Below are 9,870 nucleotides of genomic sequence, written 5' to 3'. Positions count from 1 at the left end.
CCGTTTGCCACCTGGACAAGGTCCCCTATTTGCCTCCTGGTTCTGGACCCATTCCCATGTCCACCTCCTCAATCTTGACCTGCTCATGTATGAAACTACTCCATATCCATCTTCTGTAACTGGACCTTCTGCTGGCTCCACCACTTGAATCTGGACCTGCTCCATATCTGAAACTACTCCATATTCATCTTCTGTAACTGGACCGTTTGCTGGCTCCACCACTTACCTACTACTGGGCCCTGTACTCACCTCGGTCCCTGTTACCCTAGTCTCACCTGTTCTCCATTACCCTGGACTTGAATTTTCTTCTTTACTGTATTGGTACTGCCTTGTTTTACTTAGACTTTTAGCTTTAGCCTACAATCTGATTACCCTGTGTTACTGCCTTATTCTCGTTTTAGTCTTTTATTTATTTTTTTTATTCATCACTGGGTGCCTATTAATGCTCACATTGATGATCTTTACATCTGTCTCCACATTCTGTACTCTCTCTCTTCTGCCCCTGATTCCTTCCACTCCTTTTTCCCTTACCTATTTCTCTTTTCACGTGTCCTGCTCTCTTACCATGCTTCCTCACTCCTTTCCTATTACCATCCTCTTCCCCTAGCCCCTCTCTCTGCCCCAATTTCAACCCCCACCACCCTCTAGCTATCCCGCTAACCTGACGTTCATCTATATGCTCTCCCTGACTTCTCTAATTCCCCCTACCCTCACTCTGACACCATATCCTCTCCTTCTCTGTTGTCTACCCCTGAACCCCTACTGCCTAAATCCACCCTCACTAGGCACAACCTTGATGCTCTGGACCCTACCTCTTTCTCCTCTTCTTTCGAAACTCTTCTTTCCTCTGTTCCTACCCTGGTCTGCCCTGACCAGATGACCTCTCTCTACATCACTCCCTCACCACTGCCCTGGATGCTCTTGCCTCCACCTCTTCTGTCCGCCATTGCCGTCTGATACCTCAACCATGGCACTCCAAATTTACCCGCTTCCTTCAGAAGTGCACTCGAGCTGCTGAATGTCTCTGGAGGAAATCTCACTCCCTGGCTGATGTTCTTTACCTTAAGTTTATCCTCTTCTCCTATGGTTCCGCCCTCTCCCTTGCCAAACAATCCTTCTTTAAGTCCCTTATTATCAGTTATCCAATCCCCGCCACCTCTTTGCCACATTCAACTCTCTCCTCTGCAACCACCTCTCCAGTTTCCACTTGGTTAATTCCCTCCTCGACCCCCTGCACTCTGGATTCCGCTGCCTACACTCCAATGAAACTTCCCTGGGCAATGTTACCAATGACCTTCCCCCCTGCTCATTCTCTTGGTCCTCTCTGCAGCCTTCAACACCATGGACCACCCCTTCCTTCTCCAGACCCTTCTTTCCCCAGCCTTTCTGGCACTGTCCTCACATGATTCACCACATACTTTGCCAACTGCTTCTTCTCTGTTTCCACTCCTGACTCTTCCTCACCCCCGCACCGCCCTCCCCGTTGGGAGTCCCTCTGCGCTCTGTTCTCGGCCCTCTTCTTTTCTCACTGTACACTTCAAAAGGGCACTCGTAGCCCATCTTTTCCTCAAAGCCTACTAGACATCCACCTAAATTTCTCTATTCTTTTTCTCCTCCTCCCTCTTTCCTGTTCATGTCCCTCTTGCGTTTTATCCCCTCCACTGACTCCTCTCGTGTCTGCTGTCTGTTTTTCCTTTCTTGGACAAAAGGGCAATTGAAAGACAGATTTGCATATCAGTGCTCCTTTAATAGTGATGTCACAGAGGAAGGGGGTCTTAACAAGGAAGAACGTTTAAATAGCAATTATAGCGTTATCAATTTTTGGTAGTCAGTCTGCTACTGAGAATTGTCCATCTTCTAACCTACCCCTTAGTGGAAGACAATGTGAAAAAGTATGTGAGAAAAGTTCTTCTATTGCTGTTTTATTTCTGTTTTATTTTATGAACAGTTTTGCATTTACATTTAAGTATGTACATTTGCCATCCCAATGGGTATTGTGACTTTTGTCACATTAAATCATATTTAATAACATTGTTAAAGACTTCACGCATCAGGCTTGGTATTTCTAACTCTACATTTATGCAAGGAGTTGTTTGGTTTAAAGAATCGAAGTTGGGATAAAATTTTCAAATAAGTAAGGGATTAATTTAGTTGTGGCAGTACTTTTTGTTTAATAGTGAGTGTGAGAAGTATTTTGGGGGTTTATTAATAATTTTTAGACAAATTTGAGCAATGGTCAACTCTGCACTAATACATAAACCTAATATATTCAGGCTTTTTATTGAATGTAATAAAATTATTAGGATTCTATAGATTACGATTTACCTTAAATTCATAAATCCCTGGTTAAAAAAAGCATATAATAGAAATACAAACTTATTTTAAAGATAACATCTCCGTCTTGAACCACTTACAGGATTTTGATTGGCAAGGCAACTATCACTGGGCAAGTATAGACGTCTAATCATTAAATGCTTTGATCAAACAAGAGGAATACAGGCATGTAAAGAAATATATAATGAAAAAACTCACAGACAAAACACATACTCTTTGTGTTTTGATTGATTTAATTCTGACATATAGTGAATTTATATTTCTCGATTTCGATTTATAAATATGGAGGACAGCAATGGGGAATGTTTTTGCCACCAGCAGTGCTAACACATATGTGGGAGTCTGGGAAAGTTGTTTCATCCATGGTAAGAATCCATTTACGTATGTAACATTTTAGAAAAGATATTGATGATATCCTGATGGCTTGGAAATGTAGCCAGGAAGAATTCAGCAACTTTATAAATTAAACTGATGTTAATGATTTCAATCTTAAATTCACACTGAAATTACATCAAGACCAGAACAACTTTTATGTTCCAGTTAGAAACTGGAATCAAGATAACACTGGAAATTACATCAAATCAGTTAATAATATAGGATAATATTAAAAATAATAAGTAAACACATTGTATATAGACACTGAAATATTCTCCTTAGTGATCCACATTTCATTAATTCCATAGCAGATAAACCATGCATGATCTGTAAGAAATCAAGAACCTTGAAAGTCATACTATCTCCAAGCTGTTTAAAACAATACTAGATAAGACTAAAAAGTCAGACTGATTGGAGTTAAATAAACCAATGGATTCTGATGTGGACACTGTAAATATATACACTCAGAGGCGACTTTATTAGGTACACCTTTCTAGTACGGGGTAGGACCTACCTTTACCCCAGAACAGCCTGAATTCTTTGTTGCTTGGATTCAACAAGGTGTTGTAAACATTCCTTAGAGATTCTGGTCCATGTTAACCTGATAGCATCACGCAGTAGCTGCAGATTTGTTTTCTGCACATTAACCCTGCAAATCTCCCATTCCACCACATCCAAAGGTACTCTTTTGGATTAAGATCCATGTGTTTATGCCCATTCACTAAATATTTTGTCTGTCGCACCATTCTCGCAGGAGATCATCAGTTACTGAGATACTATGTCTGGCACCAACAATCAATCCACGGTCAAAGTCACATAGATCACATTTCTCTTGGCCATGTCTGCATTCTTTTATCTATTGAGTTGCTGCTACAGTATTGGCTGATTATAACTTTGCATCAACAAGCCGGTGTACCGGTGTGCTTAATGAAGTGGCCAGTGAGTATATGTCACTTTGCTCAAGCTAATTCAAAATTTTGAGAGGTTCCTCTCACATTGTTTCAGATTAAAAGCTATATGAGTATATCAATGATATACCTATTGGCATAGTCATGGAGATTGAAATATTTGGGTAAGACTAAGACAACTCAGGATACGAGAACATATTAGATATTAAGAATTGTGTTAATATCTATGAACATATACCACTGGGTGATAGAGGTGGTGAGCTATATTTAAAAATAAAATAATAAACAATTCTCACAACTTTATTGCCCTATTATCTATACGGTGCATGTGCTGCTGTTGAATGCTAGAGCTCCAGATGTCTTCATCTATACCCACCAGAGCATCAAATGCTCCCCTTGTCCTCCAAATGTTAGTGTAAGAGAAAATGGGATTTTTGTACTTACCATAAAATCCGTTTCTCTTCACACATTTGGGGACACTGCTCACCATGTGGTATTGAGGACACTGTCCAGGAGTAAGGCATTAAAAAAACTAGACACTTTTCTAGCGCTCCACCCCCCTCATGCCCACTGGATGGAAAGTATCAGTTATTTTAACTAACAAAGGCGTCAAAGAGAGGACAAAGTCACATTCAACTGAACCATCAGAAAAAGTGGTGGGAACGTAGTGTCTCCCAAATGTGTTAAGAGAAACGGATTTTACGGTAAGTAAAAAAAATCCCATTTTCTCTTACACTACCATTTGGAGGACACTGCTCACAATTTGTGGGTACGCTCAGACTGAGTCCTGCTAAAAAAAAATTTGCCCAAAACTGGCGCCTTTAGAATCTGGAAAACGTGTGGACGGAAGACCAGGTAGCTGTCCAACACAACTACTCAACTGAGACCACGGCCCATTCTGCCCAAGAGGCACGAACCAACCTCGTAGAATGAGTAGTAGGACTGTCAGGAACTGGAGAGATAAGCCTAATGAATAGTTGCAGTAATCCATTTGGCGACCATTTGTTTAGAGGTCGGCTGGCCATGTACAAAACTAAGAGACTATCTCTCATGCTGTTGTGTGATCAACATAGATCCGCAAGGCTCTGACCACATCCAGAGGAAGAAGAGAATCCTGACCGCTGAAATGCAGATCCTGAAGTAACGCAGGAAAAAACAATATTCTGGTTTATATGAAATTAGGAGACCATTTTGGGCTGAAAAGAGGGCTTGTTACGCAACCGCTCCGATCTGTGTGAACAATAAGGAGAACTGACCGGCAATACAGAACTGCCGCTCAGAAACACGCCTGGCTGAGGAAATCACTAGTAAAAAGGAAACCTTCCATGTGAGAAACTTCAAAGAAACAGAGTCTAACTCTTCAAAAATAAATTTTTGCTATGCCATGAGAACCAAGTTTAGTTCCCATGGCTCCACCAAAGGAACAAAAGGTGGCTAAACATGAAGGACCCCCTGAATAATGGTGTGGACATCTGGTATCAGAGCCATTCGCCTCTGGAAGTAACCATACAAGGCAGAAACCTGGACCTTCAGGGACACCAATCTCAAGCCCTTGTCTGGGCCATTCAGGAGGAACGCCAAAACCCGAGCCAAACAGAAGGAAGAAGTGGGAACCCCTTGCTTCTCACACCAACCAATGATAAGATAGTAATTACTAGAAGAAGTTGGTTTTCTGGATGTCCTTGTCTGAAAGGCCTTTTTGTCTAAGAATCAAGGCTTCAACCGCCAGGCCGTCAAAGCCAGCCGGAACCTGGCTGAGAAGATCCACCCTGAGAGGGAGTATCCAAGGTATATCTACAGTTATGGCGAGAATATCTGCGCAACATGACCGGCTAGTTGGGAGCTAGAAGAATCAATGGAACCTTTTCACACTTTGCCTTTTTTACCACCCGAGGCAACATCGGGATTGGAGGAAATATCTACACCAACTTGTTGCCAGACCAAAGGGTAGTGCCCCAAATTGAAACTGGGATGGGTCCGCTGCAAACCTGAGAAGGTTGAGGGGGCCTTTCCAGACGAGTATGTGAAGATAAGCATTCTTGATATCTAAGGATGCGAGGAACTTGTTACGTTCCATGGAGTTGAAGACAGAACAGATGGATTCCATCCTGAAGCTGGGTACCCTCAAGTGAATGTTGAGGGATTTGAGGTTCAGAATGAGGTGGAAAGACAAATCTGTTTGGTTTTTTTTACGAGGAAGAGGTTCCAGTAATAACCCAAACCCCATTGCACCTTTGGAACCAGACAATCACTCCTGACTCCTGACCCCTACAGGGACTGAATGGTCCCCTGAAGAGCCACTCTCCTTGCCTCGTTTCTTGGAAGGACATGAATCGCTGCGGTGGCGTAACTCCGGCCATCACTCTCCTTACCCAGGCATCTGTAAAAGAATTGAACCACTACTCCCAAAAGAGTAGGAGACGAGCCACCGCCACAGAAGTTCTGGGCGGGGAAGAAGAAAGTCTTGAAGGCTGTTTGTCCACTGGCTTGTTGCAGTACTTCGTCCCGTCCAGGCCTGCCTCTTTGGGCAACACTCGGGAGGAGTAGAGGATAAACCTTGAATGGCAGCACCGCTAGATCTTCCAACAAAGCGAAAGGAGTGAAGCTTTTGCCCTTTGACTTAGGTGCAGCATCTAGGAAGAACAAACTTTCCCCTCCAGTGGCCTAAGATATGAACTTGTCTAAGGCCAGACCAAATAACACTGAGCAATTATAAGGTAAGGCCTCCAGGGCTTTCATGGATTCAGCATCTGCCTCCCAAGATCTGAGCCAAATCGTGCATTTAGCCGCCACTGCCAGTGATGAAGTCCCGGACAATCCCTGCCCCCTAAATCTCTGACAATTGTGGAAAAGATGGAAAATAAATAGTTTTGTTTCTTTTTTTTCATTTAAACAGGGAAACCTGAGGGGCCACCTGATCTACCTCAGTAATATTAAGTGTCTGTCTTACCGCTACGATAAGATCTTCCACTCCCTGCTGACTGGAGGAATCATCCACCCAGGTCCTTATTATCTGAGTCTTCCTATAGTTCACCCTCCACCTGAAGGGAAGGGTCTGTATCCGAATCCAGCAGCTCTTGCGGCTGAGTCTGAACCTGGTGCTTATGCTGCCTATCAGAGGATGAAGACTAACATCTTTTCTAGGGAGGAAAAAACCCTAACCAGTCCCTGGACTAACTTTTGCAGGGAGGGTCAAGTGACGACTCTACTGCATCAGAGCTCCGTGAGATGCCTATCCCAAGGGAATAGCATCTATAAATTGAGTTCACAGAGGAAGAGTAGGAAAAATATCACCACCATTAGGCAGCTTGGCATGACACCTGGAACAGGTGAAATATACCACTAAGCTGGCTCTGGCAGCCTTTGATTTGGAACGTGTTCCTCTTTCTGACATGATGCAATACAGAAAACAGTAAGGAAACAGATAACTTTCTATTACAGACTGTTTTCTACAGTGTGTCTCCTCTAAGTCTATACACACAATATGCAGACGTGCAACAACACAAACATATATACATAATGTAAATATATAGTATATATAGCTATATGTGTTTGTGTGAGGTAGCACCAACTAAACATAGAGGGCACAATAGCCTATATCAGAAAACAAATCAGTACTCAACCTCTACACAGAAAGGGAATGAAAAATCACTCAATATCCATCATTATGAAATAGTTACAGGATATATAGACTGCAAAGACAGATAAGTTTCCCTCAAGAAATAATGTCTACAGGCACCACAGAGGCTCAGGAAGCACTGAGAAATGGCGGGACAGGAAAAAGCCCAGCAAGATAGGAGGTGTTACCTCACCCATTAAAGCACCTCCTCTCCAAATCAGCCCTGTAAAATGGCACCTGTAGTACTATATCTAATGAAAGCTGTAATCTCCTCCGCTTCTTCAGCTGGTGCCTGCCCTGTGTAAACAGAGCGGACAGGGAGCGCCGGCAGCTCCATCTCAGCCTGCGTATGGGGAGACTGAAGCTGCTACTGCAGCCCAGTTCTGTTGTCCTGGTTGAACAGCTGGGTGCTTGGTCACCGCTCTAGGTGACTTAGTGACCCTTTCACCGGGAGACCCAGGTATGCAGTGGGTGTTGTAGCTGTGAGCATCGCACTCCTCACAACCACGGTGTTCACTCTCTGGAAGAAGGAAAAACATAAGAGTAAAAATAAAATACCTAAAAAATACGCCATAGGCACTAACTAAAATACCCCCCCACTAATTCTTTACGTTTCCCCCCGTTTTCTTTCTCATGCCTTGCACCTCCCTGCGGCTACTAGATTGTAGTGAAATAATTGTATAGACGCCCGATTGCAGCTGCCAATTTTCTTTAACATTTCCCAGAGATTATTGAATGTTACATAACTTTTATCATACAAACTGTGTTTAGTATTTTTATACTTTTTCAGCTTTATATTTTGTTATAGCTGTATATGATGCAAGCTGATATATTCAACTTTACAATAATACTTGAGAAACATTATTGTATTGTTTTCTCATAATATGCTTCCAATAAAATGAACCAAAAAATAAAATATGGACTTAATCCACCCAAGATACTTATGGAAAGACTAGAAGTTTGCATTCATCTTTTCTTGTACTTTCATCTGCTCTTGATTTGCAATTGTCTTTCCACACACAGGTGAAGGAACCAGAACGGTCATACATTGAAGCAGGAGTCTGGGTCTATTTATATAGAATGTTTTCAAGGTGGACTAGTCATAAGTGCTGCTATGTCTTAACACCTGATCTGCACCCATACAAGTCTCCTGTTTCAGGAAATGGCAAACATGTACTGTTAAGGGGCCATGGGGACTGGGTTTGGGAAACACTGCCTTCAATAAAAAATTAAGTTGTTAAATGTAATGATCAGTATCTGAATCTTCTAAAATGGAATGGGTTTTTTTTTTTTTTTAAAAACAGCACTCAAACAATACTAACCATATTTCTCTTTTGGACATAGAAGACAGCAAGTATAACTCCACTGTACTGTAATGCGACTAACAGAGCTATTTGTCAACTTCACATAACACCCAAAGGTATAGATTATGCTTGGCTATAATAAATGCAGCCAACTCCCAAGAATCAATGTGTAGAATGGTTTTCTGTGTGATATAGATAGATATATATATATATATATATATATATATATATATATATATATATATATATATATATATATCTATATGAAGAAGGGGCTCCGATTAAATTGGTCAGCTATGCATTACCAGGAAGATCCACATCCTAAGCCAAAACATTAAGGCTGTAAATGTGTCCAGAAGCTAAATAAAGGGCTACTAACCCTTTAAAATAGGAAGGTCTTTGAGGCAGAACAAGGTGCTGTGTCCGTCTTAATGGGTCAATAACTACCCTTTCTGCTCAGTTCTGCACAACATTAAAAAGAAAGCAGATAAATTATGGTATACACTTCTGACTAGAGTTTAGTGTCCATATTTGAAGCCCTAGAAGCTCAAATTGAGCGTGGCATTTAAAAAAAAAAAATGTTTTGCATCATGATTTTAAACATTTGTTCAATAAATGCTTTATTGATAAAAGTTTCCAAAATAATCAAAAGATGGAACTAAAATCTTATCAGACAATGAAGTATGCAATCAAATGCATTTAAGGATGAAGTGTAGATCTAGGGAGTATGATTTAGTGAGGTTATTTGTAGATTAAGATGAACACAAACAAGCTATTTAATAAAATAGGAAATTATAGTTTATAATGTTCTTGAAATAATTGCACAAATATAGAACTGGTTATTTTTTGTGTACTATCCTATATTGACTTGTTACTACTGTAGGCATATGCTCATTGCATGTTTGCAATATGTGCTTTCCTTAATGAATTCATTTAACCATGGAATAAAGCTGGAGAATGCGATTCTAAATCATTTTTCCTCTCTGTACTATTTATAACCAAGCATATTTTTAAAGGACTGCCTCATGTTCAGATCACAGGATGTCCATGTCTCATACCATATGCCATCAATGGCCATACTCTGCTCCTAACACCAAAGCCATTTTCAGTGGAAATTACAAGTGGATAAGAGACAGGAGAGTTTGGAGACTGAGGATAAAAGGACAGACTAGTTTAGCAGACAGGCCTGTTGAAGCTACACTACATGGCCTTATGTGGGCACCTCTTCTAATTAGTGTTTGCCCATTTCAGCCACACCCATGTTTAACAGGAGCACAAGATAAAGCAAACTGCCATGTAACCTCCAGTCATTAGCAATAGAATGGGTCAT

The sequence above is a fragment of the Mixophyes fleayi genome, chromosome 3 (assembly GCF_038048845.1).
Source record: "Mixophyes fleayi isolate aMixFle1 chromosome 3, aMixFle1.hap1, whole genome shotgun sequence".
Taxonomy (NCBI): Eukaryota; Metazoa; Chordata; class Amphibia; order Anura; family Limnodynastidae; genus Mixophyes; species Mixophyes fleayi.
The sequence above is the reverse complement of the archived record's forward strand: the minus strand, read 5'-3'. Positions refer to the sequence as shown.